The sequence below is a fragment of the Gossypium hirsutum genome, chromosome D05, assembly GCF_007990345.1.
Source record: "Gossypium hirsutum isolate 1008001.06 chromosome D05, Gossypium_hirsutum_v2.1, whole genome shotgun sequence".
NCBI classification, from domain to species: domain Eukaryota; kingdom Viridiplantae; phylum Streptophyta; class Magnoliopsida; order Malvales; family Malvaceae; genus Gossypium; species Gossypium hirsutum.
This window is the reverse complement of record NC_053441.1, coordinates 63,597,530-63,605,515: the sequence shown is the minus strand read 5'-3', so window position 1 is coordinate 63,605,515 and position 7,986 is coordinate 63,597,530. Positions and strand designations below refer to the sequence as shown.

The 7,986-nt window shown below is 31.8% G+C and overlaps 1 pseudogene; it reads left to right on the top strand.

The window, feature by feature from the left end:
• The first annotated feature begins 2,564 nt into the window (after positions 1 to 2,564).
• On the top strand, positions 2,565 to 7,217 carry LOC121216966 (AUGMIN subunit 4-like; annotated as a pseudogene).
• Positions 7,218 to 7,986: the final 769 nt, after the last annotated feature.

The following is a 7,986-nucleotide window of genomic DNA, read 5'->3' as shown; positions in this document are numbered from 1 at the left end:
TCTTTTTCTGAAAATTTAGTTCGAGCATGGGCAAAAGCACATCCATGTAAGCGTGCTTTTGCCAGATACAAGGACAAAAGCGCTAACGTGGAAGCGTTTTTCTAGGTTATCCCCTAAAAACGCTTCCATATCAATGCGTTTTTAAATTTTCAGTCCACAATCGTAATTATTTCTAGAAGCAGCTCATTTTCGTAAAAAAATTCAGGAATGAGCCTTTAGGTACTATGCCCAAATTAATTCAGTAATTATGACTATCTAATTGTAATTATTTATGCCATACAAGTATTGTGTTTTAATGCATAATTTAACAATAAGTTAATTGTTTTAGTTACATACATTATTTTAAATTTTAAATTATTTTTTTATTTTTAACTTTCTTTATAATTTTTTAAAAACTTTTTTGAAAATTTTATAATTTTTTGAAAAATATAAATTTTGGAATTTTTATAAATATTTTGAGTTTAAAATTTATTTTGAATTTTTTGTAATTTTTGTTGAAAAAGATCAATTTGTTTATTTTCAAACTTGACAAGGACTAAAAGGGTATGTACATCAATCTGTTATTCAAGTTATTAGAGTTATTCGATTTGTAAAATTCAAATCAATTCGAACTCGAAACTCGAATTACTTATTCGAGTTGACTTAAATAATTAATAACTCAATTCGATTAGCTCAAAATTAAAAAAATTAATTTTTCTGAATTGAATCGAGTTTTGTTCACATCAATCTATGGATATGTCAAGTTTATTGTGAAATATTTAAATTTTAAACAGTAAAATTTAATTTAATTTTAAATATATAGAGATGGTACCGATATTTTTTATTTAGGTGTGATTTGCCACCCCAAAAGTAAAAAATATCATTTTAATAAAATTTTAAATCAAATTAAAATTTATTAAAAAGATAATTTTTAGTCTACAAAACAAAATTTGAGTTCGGACTTTAATGTTCCACGTGAGGAATATATCAATACCCTCATGATGCTTGATAACAAAATGGTACCATTAGTCATATGTTATTCTTAATTTTTACCAAATTAATTTTTGAGTGTCGTCGTGCCATTAGCAGCACCAGTATGTATAATCGTCCACCCCATAAAAATTCGGTATTCTAGGAGAAAAAGGAAAAAAGGAAAAAATTATTTTAATGAGTGTCGTCGTTGTTATTAGCGGTACTAGTGTTTTTTTTTTAATGTATCAAAGTTTTTGTAAAAAGTTTTTTTTTTGTGTTGTCGTTCTCCTTGGCGACACCCATCAGAAAAAATAATGTTTTAAAAAAATAGATTTTTTTTTGTGTTGCCATTACCATTGGCAACATCAGTGTATTTTTTTGTTAGAAAGTTTGATTTTTTTTTTTAGCGTCAGTTTTCTCATTGGCAGCACTAGGCTATTTTTTTTCCATTAAAATTTTTTGTTGCCACCAAGCTCTTTGCCGACACCAATCCTCCTAGATTTGCCTCTAGTATATCCATTAATAATTATTCAAATTTTTAAAATTAAAATCATTAAAAAAAATATTTTTTAATAAGTTTATTAATTTTTAATTTTTTAAAAATTAATTAATTATTGATTTGACATTTATGTGGTATTTCACGTGTATGTCACGTCAACAAAATTAACATATGTTAATTTTTCTATCTATTTTGGGTGATTTGATAAACAAAAGCAAGTTTAAAGTTTGAAAGAAGTAAAAAATTAAATAAATGACTAAAATTATTTTTTTTAAAAGTTAGATGGCCAAATAAGTCATTTTACCTTTTAAAAAGTACTACAACTCCCATAGATATTAGATACATTCATTTTCGTCTCTCCTCGTCTCACTTCAATGTGATTTTTATTAATTATTTCTAATCTTTTTAAAGACAAATAAATATTTAAACATAATTTTAATTGAAAATAAATTCTAAACATAAAATATAAGTGTTTTTCTATAATGCATTTTTACATTTTTACTCTTTTAATAATTATATATATTTAAAAATAAAATGATAAATTTATATAGCAGTTATCATCTTATTTTTCCTTAACATATTTTAAAAAAAAACTTAAATAAATTTTGAGATAAATAATTTATTTGAGGTAAAAAGAAAATGAACAATAATTAACTTAAACATAAATAAAGGTTATAATATGTTTTTAGTCCCTATATTTTTATAAAATTTGAGATTTACTCCATATACTTAAAAAGTTAAAAAATCAATTCTCCTACATTTTTTACTTAAAAAAATTTTAGTTCAATCATTATCGTTATTGGTAGTTTATATTAAAACTTGTCAACTTGACTTATTTTCCGTCAAACATATGTTACATTACATGAGGGCAACCTAGTCATGATGTCAATTTGACTTTGGTAAAAACATGCAATTTTAACGATTGGGCTGTTATTTTTAAATAATAAAAATGTAGGAGGAGCTAATTTTTTAACTTTTGTAAAGTACAGGGACTAAATATAAAATTTGATCAAATTACAAGGAGTAAAAGCAGATTTTAACAATAAATAAATGTTTTAATTTATTTTTCTCCAATAAGAGAAAATAGAGGGTTGATTTTGTATTTTCACGCCTTTGATAACCTTTGCTTCCATTTCAATTCAAGTTTTCAAAAATCCAAAGGCCGGCCTTTTTCTCGTTTAGTTTCCTTTTCATTTTCCCAGTAAACAAACAGAACTCATTAACATCGTTTCGAAGCCAAAACAAGACTGAATTCATGGTGAAAGGAGGGCAAAACTTGCCGGCTGACGTCATCCAAGTAATCGATCAGCTAGAGCGCCATTGCTTATCTCCCGATGGATCTCTTATCTCCAAATCCGCCTACTACGATCTCCAGCTCGTATTCTCTATTAAAATTTGATTTTTTTCTTGTGTAATTCCTTCTTCTTCTTTTTTCAAGTAACGTGATGGATTTCGATTTTCAGGCGAGAGAGGAAATGTCGAGGGAAAGATTATGCTACTTAGAAGCAATGGTGATATTCTAATTTATTTTCATTTGCTGGATTTTTTTTTGTTATGAATTTCGTAAGAAAATAAAATGTAAAATTCGTGCCAATTTTTGCAAGCAATTTCGTGTTTTTCTAAAAATTTATATTTTGACCCTTTAAATTTTTAAAATTATATTTTGACGCCTAAACTTTTTAAAATTTCATTGTGACCCTTAAACTTTTTTGAAATTTCATTTTGACCCCTAAACATTCTTAAAATTAAATTTTGACCCTAAATTTTTTTCAAAATTACATTTCATCCCAGAAGTTTTACATGTTTTACACTTTGGTCCTTTTGTCAGAAAATCCCCAATAATTCAGAGGATTTCCTGCACCTGCCCCACAATTTCCGGCCGCTGGCCTAGGGCATGGCCTTCCCCACCTGCTACCTGCAAAAAAAGAAGCAAAACCAACTATAAAAAGGGGTTTAAACTCCAAAAATCGGACCCCTACATGAAAAAAATCCAAGAAAAAATAAAGAAAATAGAGAGCTTTTTTCAGAAAAGAGGAGGAGAAGAGGAGAGCTTCATCGTGCACCGCCATCGACCACCGCAGCAGGCTGGGGGGAGCGTCATCGGGAGCTGAACAAAGAAGAAAGAAAGAAGAAAAAAGAAAGAAGAAAGAAAGAAGAAAGGAGGAAGAAGAAAGGAGGAAAAGAAAAAGAAAAAGAAAAAAGAAAATAATTTTTTTAATAGTCTGGCCGACCCGGCTCGACTCGACCCATCTGACCTGTTACCCGACCCGACAGCATCAGCAGCTTAGCAGGCCACAGTAGCAGCCCAGCGGCCCAAAGAGCAGCCCAAAAAAAGAGATAAAAGCAAAAAAAGGAAGCAGGCCACTTATTAGCAAGCCCAGCAGGCCATAACAGCCCAAGTGCTGGCCCAACAGCACTTCAAGCAGGCCAACCCAGTGCCAGGCCCAACAGCAGGCCTAGCAGGCCCCTGGGCCCGTTCCAGCAGCAGGCCCAACAACCTGCCCAGCCCAGTCCAGAAAAAAAGGAAAAAAAAAGAAAAAAAGAGGAAAAAAAGGGGGTTCAATTTGCGTAACTCGTTCGGCGAAAATCGCGTTTTTGGATATTTTTCGCTAATTTCGTTTTATTCCGCTTTTAATTTAATGCATGTATTTTGGGTAACATTTCGCTTTAATATTATTGGTATTTTTATATTTTTGTATTTATTTTTTTAAATTTAATTTAATGTAATTTTATTTTAAATAATTTTAATAAATAAGGTAACGAATTGATTTAACATTAAATCGTTAAATTCATCGCTATGTTGGGTGGACATCACCGGTTTATGTTAAACACGATACGCCCTTTTAAAAATTGTAAATATTCAAAAAAAATCTCGTGTTCCAAAAATTGTCGTGTTTTAAAAAAATTTCTTGTTTCTAAAGATTTCCGTGTTTCAAAAATTTTCATGTTTTCAAAATTGTCGTGTTTTTAAAAATTTTTGTGTTTTCAACAATTCTCGTGTTTCACAAATTTTCGTATTTTAAAAAAAAATTATCTTTTGAAAAAATTGTCGTGTTTCAAAAATTTTCGTATTTCTAAAATTTTCGTATTTTAAAAAATTATCGTGTTTTAAAAACTTTCGTTTTTAAAAAAATTCGTGCTTCAAAATTCTCGTGTTTTTAAAAAAATTTCTCATGTTTCAATCGGATCACGAGTAAATATTAAATTGAATTCGTATTTGTTAAGAATTAAAACAACGCGCATTTAACGAGATATAAATTTTGCGCGTCGCAAAGGTATTCGCTCAAATTTTAGGTCACTACAAAAGCAATGGCTATGGTGGAAGAGTATCAACAAGCAATTTCCGTGGCGAATCTTGGAGGGATTCGAGATATTCAAGGTTTTTATCCGCAGCTTGGATTGAAGAATTCTCCTCAGGTTTCATATTAATTTCATTAATTTTTATTTTCTAAATTTTCTTTTTGAATGTTTGCGGTTAAAGGAGAAACTTTTTGGACATTAGATATATGAATTTCTTTTGGAACAAAAAAGAAAGTGCAATTAATATTTTCTTGAAAGGTTAGATATTACAAACCTAAAATGGTTAAAAAGGTATGATTTTCAATTTTAATTTTTATTTTATAAGGAAAGTGCAATTATTACCTGTTTCCAACCCTCACACTTGAGTAAGGAATAACAGAGTTTGCAACTTCTTTATACAATTGTTAAGACGAAGTAAAGAAAAAGCGTTTTATGAAAAATAAGCAGCAAAAGTGATAAGAAAACAGTCTTTATAGTTGGGAATCTGACAAGGGTTCTACTCAGTGTTATGAACTTTAGGTTTATGAGACTCTCTAGAGCATCGATTAGTTGTTGCAGAAGCGGCTCAAAGATTGAGACTTCCACTAATATCTAAAGATGGGGAAATTCATGAGGAAGAAATTGAGAAATGGAGTATTATATCACGGAGTTCGCTTGATAGTACTAGTACCAGTCTCACTATCAGCTCAAGTTCAAACTCATTGAATTATGCAAATAGTGCCGCAACCAGTGGTGCAGCTGCAAATAATACTGTTGATTCAGGAGAACCTGGTGTTGGTGGTGTGCCTAATCGTTTTCTTGGAATAACACCTGCTTATTTGTGGCAAGCTTCAACGAGTACCATTGTCAATGGTATGAAAACTTTGTTTCATGATTGCAGATGGAAGTTTTAAGATCTTTAATTACAAAAGAGGCCCTTGTTTTAGTTGTCATAAACTTTCTTACAAGATCATGACACATTTCTATAATTTTTGTTAATTTGCAAATTTAGGATATGGCTGACTATCAGTTAACTCTTTCAAGGGAGATTGATGCTCGGTTGAAATCTAAGTGTAACAAGTTAGCTGATGCCTTTGTTGATGATATCGGTACGTCCATATATCTTTATCCTTTTTCACTTCTCAACATGCCTAATAGTTTATATATCCCCATTGTTTTAACATGTTGTCGGAAACAATGCATCCTTCATAATGTTCTGTCCCAAAATTCCTCATTGGTTTGTGATATCAATCCATAGATCTTGTTGCCCATCATTTTATTGCAAAAGGCGTAGATTACATGACGAAATTAGAATGTGAGAGCAAATATATGAAGCATATTTGCTTCTGGGAATTGTGGTCCCTTATGGGTACTATTCTTTTTGTGCTGCAGACTCATCTTCTGGAAGTCAAAGTTCAAGCTCTCGGCTTCCAGAAAGGTATTAGTTACTTTCTCCACCTTTTTGATGGGGTTGGCTTATATGCTGGATGTTGATTACCTGTTTGTGATATTTCTTTTACCAGGGTTAAGTTGATAATAGAGGAGATTGAGAGGGAAGAAGCAAATTTGCGGAAGGATCTTTATTCCGCAGATAGGAAATTTGCAGAATATTATAATGTAGGTTAATAGAAATCCATATGAGACTGAGTTCTCTTAACAGGAGTTTTTCATGGATCACATAGTGTTTTGAGAACGGGTTTGCTCTATATTTTTCACGACACGTGATGTAAAACAATCTCTCTTAACAGGTCCTAGAGCAAATACTTGGAGTGCTCATTAAGCTCGTCAAAGATTTGAAGTTGCAACATCAACATCAATATGTAAGATTTGAAGAAGCCTCTGCTGCATATAATAAAGCTGTATGTAAAATCTTCTTTACCTGGTTTGGTAGCCTAATGTTTGATTAGAATATACTTGGTTTTTCATTCAAAATTATGCATATTTTCGTAACTCAGGGTTGTTTCTGATTCGGGTTTTTCTTCTTTCTTGTCTGTCTCGATATCAATTCGTGTTACAACCCTTTTAAACAGGTAACACGCCTACGTGAGTATCAAGGTGTCGATCCTCACTTCGATACAATTGCAAGGCAGTACCATGATGTTGTTAAGGTAACATCAGCTTCAAAATTAACTGGTGTTTCACTCAAGTTTCCTTTTGAACAAAACATTAACGCCGCCGGTTTACATAACAGAAACTAGAAAATATGCAATGGACTATTCACCAAGTCGAGATGGACCTCAAGCGCTTACCAGATCATGTGAGCTCATAATTTTCGGATCTCGTTCGATTTTACCAGTCGAATGGTTTGTATCATCCTTTTTGTTTCTATGATTGGATCTAGAACGATTTTGAACAAATCCCCCAATCAATTGCTTGTCGTGTTCCATAAACTAACGTTGGTGAAAAGGATTCTTTGTGTGCTATATGATCGCCCTTTCAGTTTGATTCCCTCGGGATGACTATTTTACCATCAATTTCAACAAGGGATATGAGGGAAATGTTGTTCCAATAGGGTCGGAAGCGTGTAAATTATTGTACTAAAAAATCACACAAAGTTCAATTCCCAGGGAAGAGAGGTGGATCACATGGATCTCTTAAATACCAAGTCTTTCCTTAGACAGAATATCCCTTCTATAGTAATTTAATAGCACAATTAAATACTACTATTATACCCTCAAATATTGAAAGAAAAATAGGACAAGAAAGAACACAAGAGTTTTAACGAGGTTCGGTAAATTATACCTACGTCCTCGGGCACTAACACCAGATGATAACTTTACTATCTCCAAAGTATTACAAACAAATAGAATTCCTTAAGAATTCTCAAATGGGAGAAGAGAGAAAACTAAGAGAGAAAGATTGGTTGGGATGGTTGAAATGAAAAATGAAAAGGCCTATTTATAGTTGAGGTTCAGGGACTAACTTACAAATGGCCTAAAAAATTAGGGACCAAAATTGCAATTATCCCATTCAACTTTTCAACATTCGGTGCAACTTGCTCAACCTTTTTAACAAGTTGCTTCCTACCTTTGTTGACTTTTCAACAATCTCCACCTTGAAGATTTGATTAGGATAATCACATCTTCACATACTTCCTTCAACTCCCCAAATTCGATAAAGCTATCTTTTGTAGTGCCTCCAAATGCGCTCTCGAGCGCCATACACCTAAAGGTGCTCAAATTCTCAGGATGTTAATCAAGTTCAAACAATGATTAAACTTGATTGTTGTTACCACCTTGGTCATCATATCTGCGGGA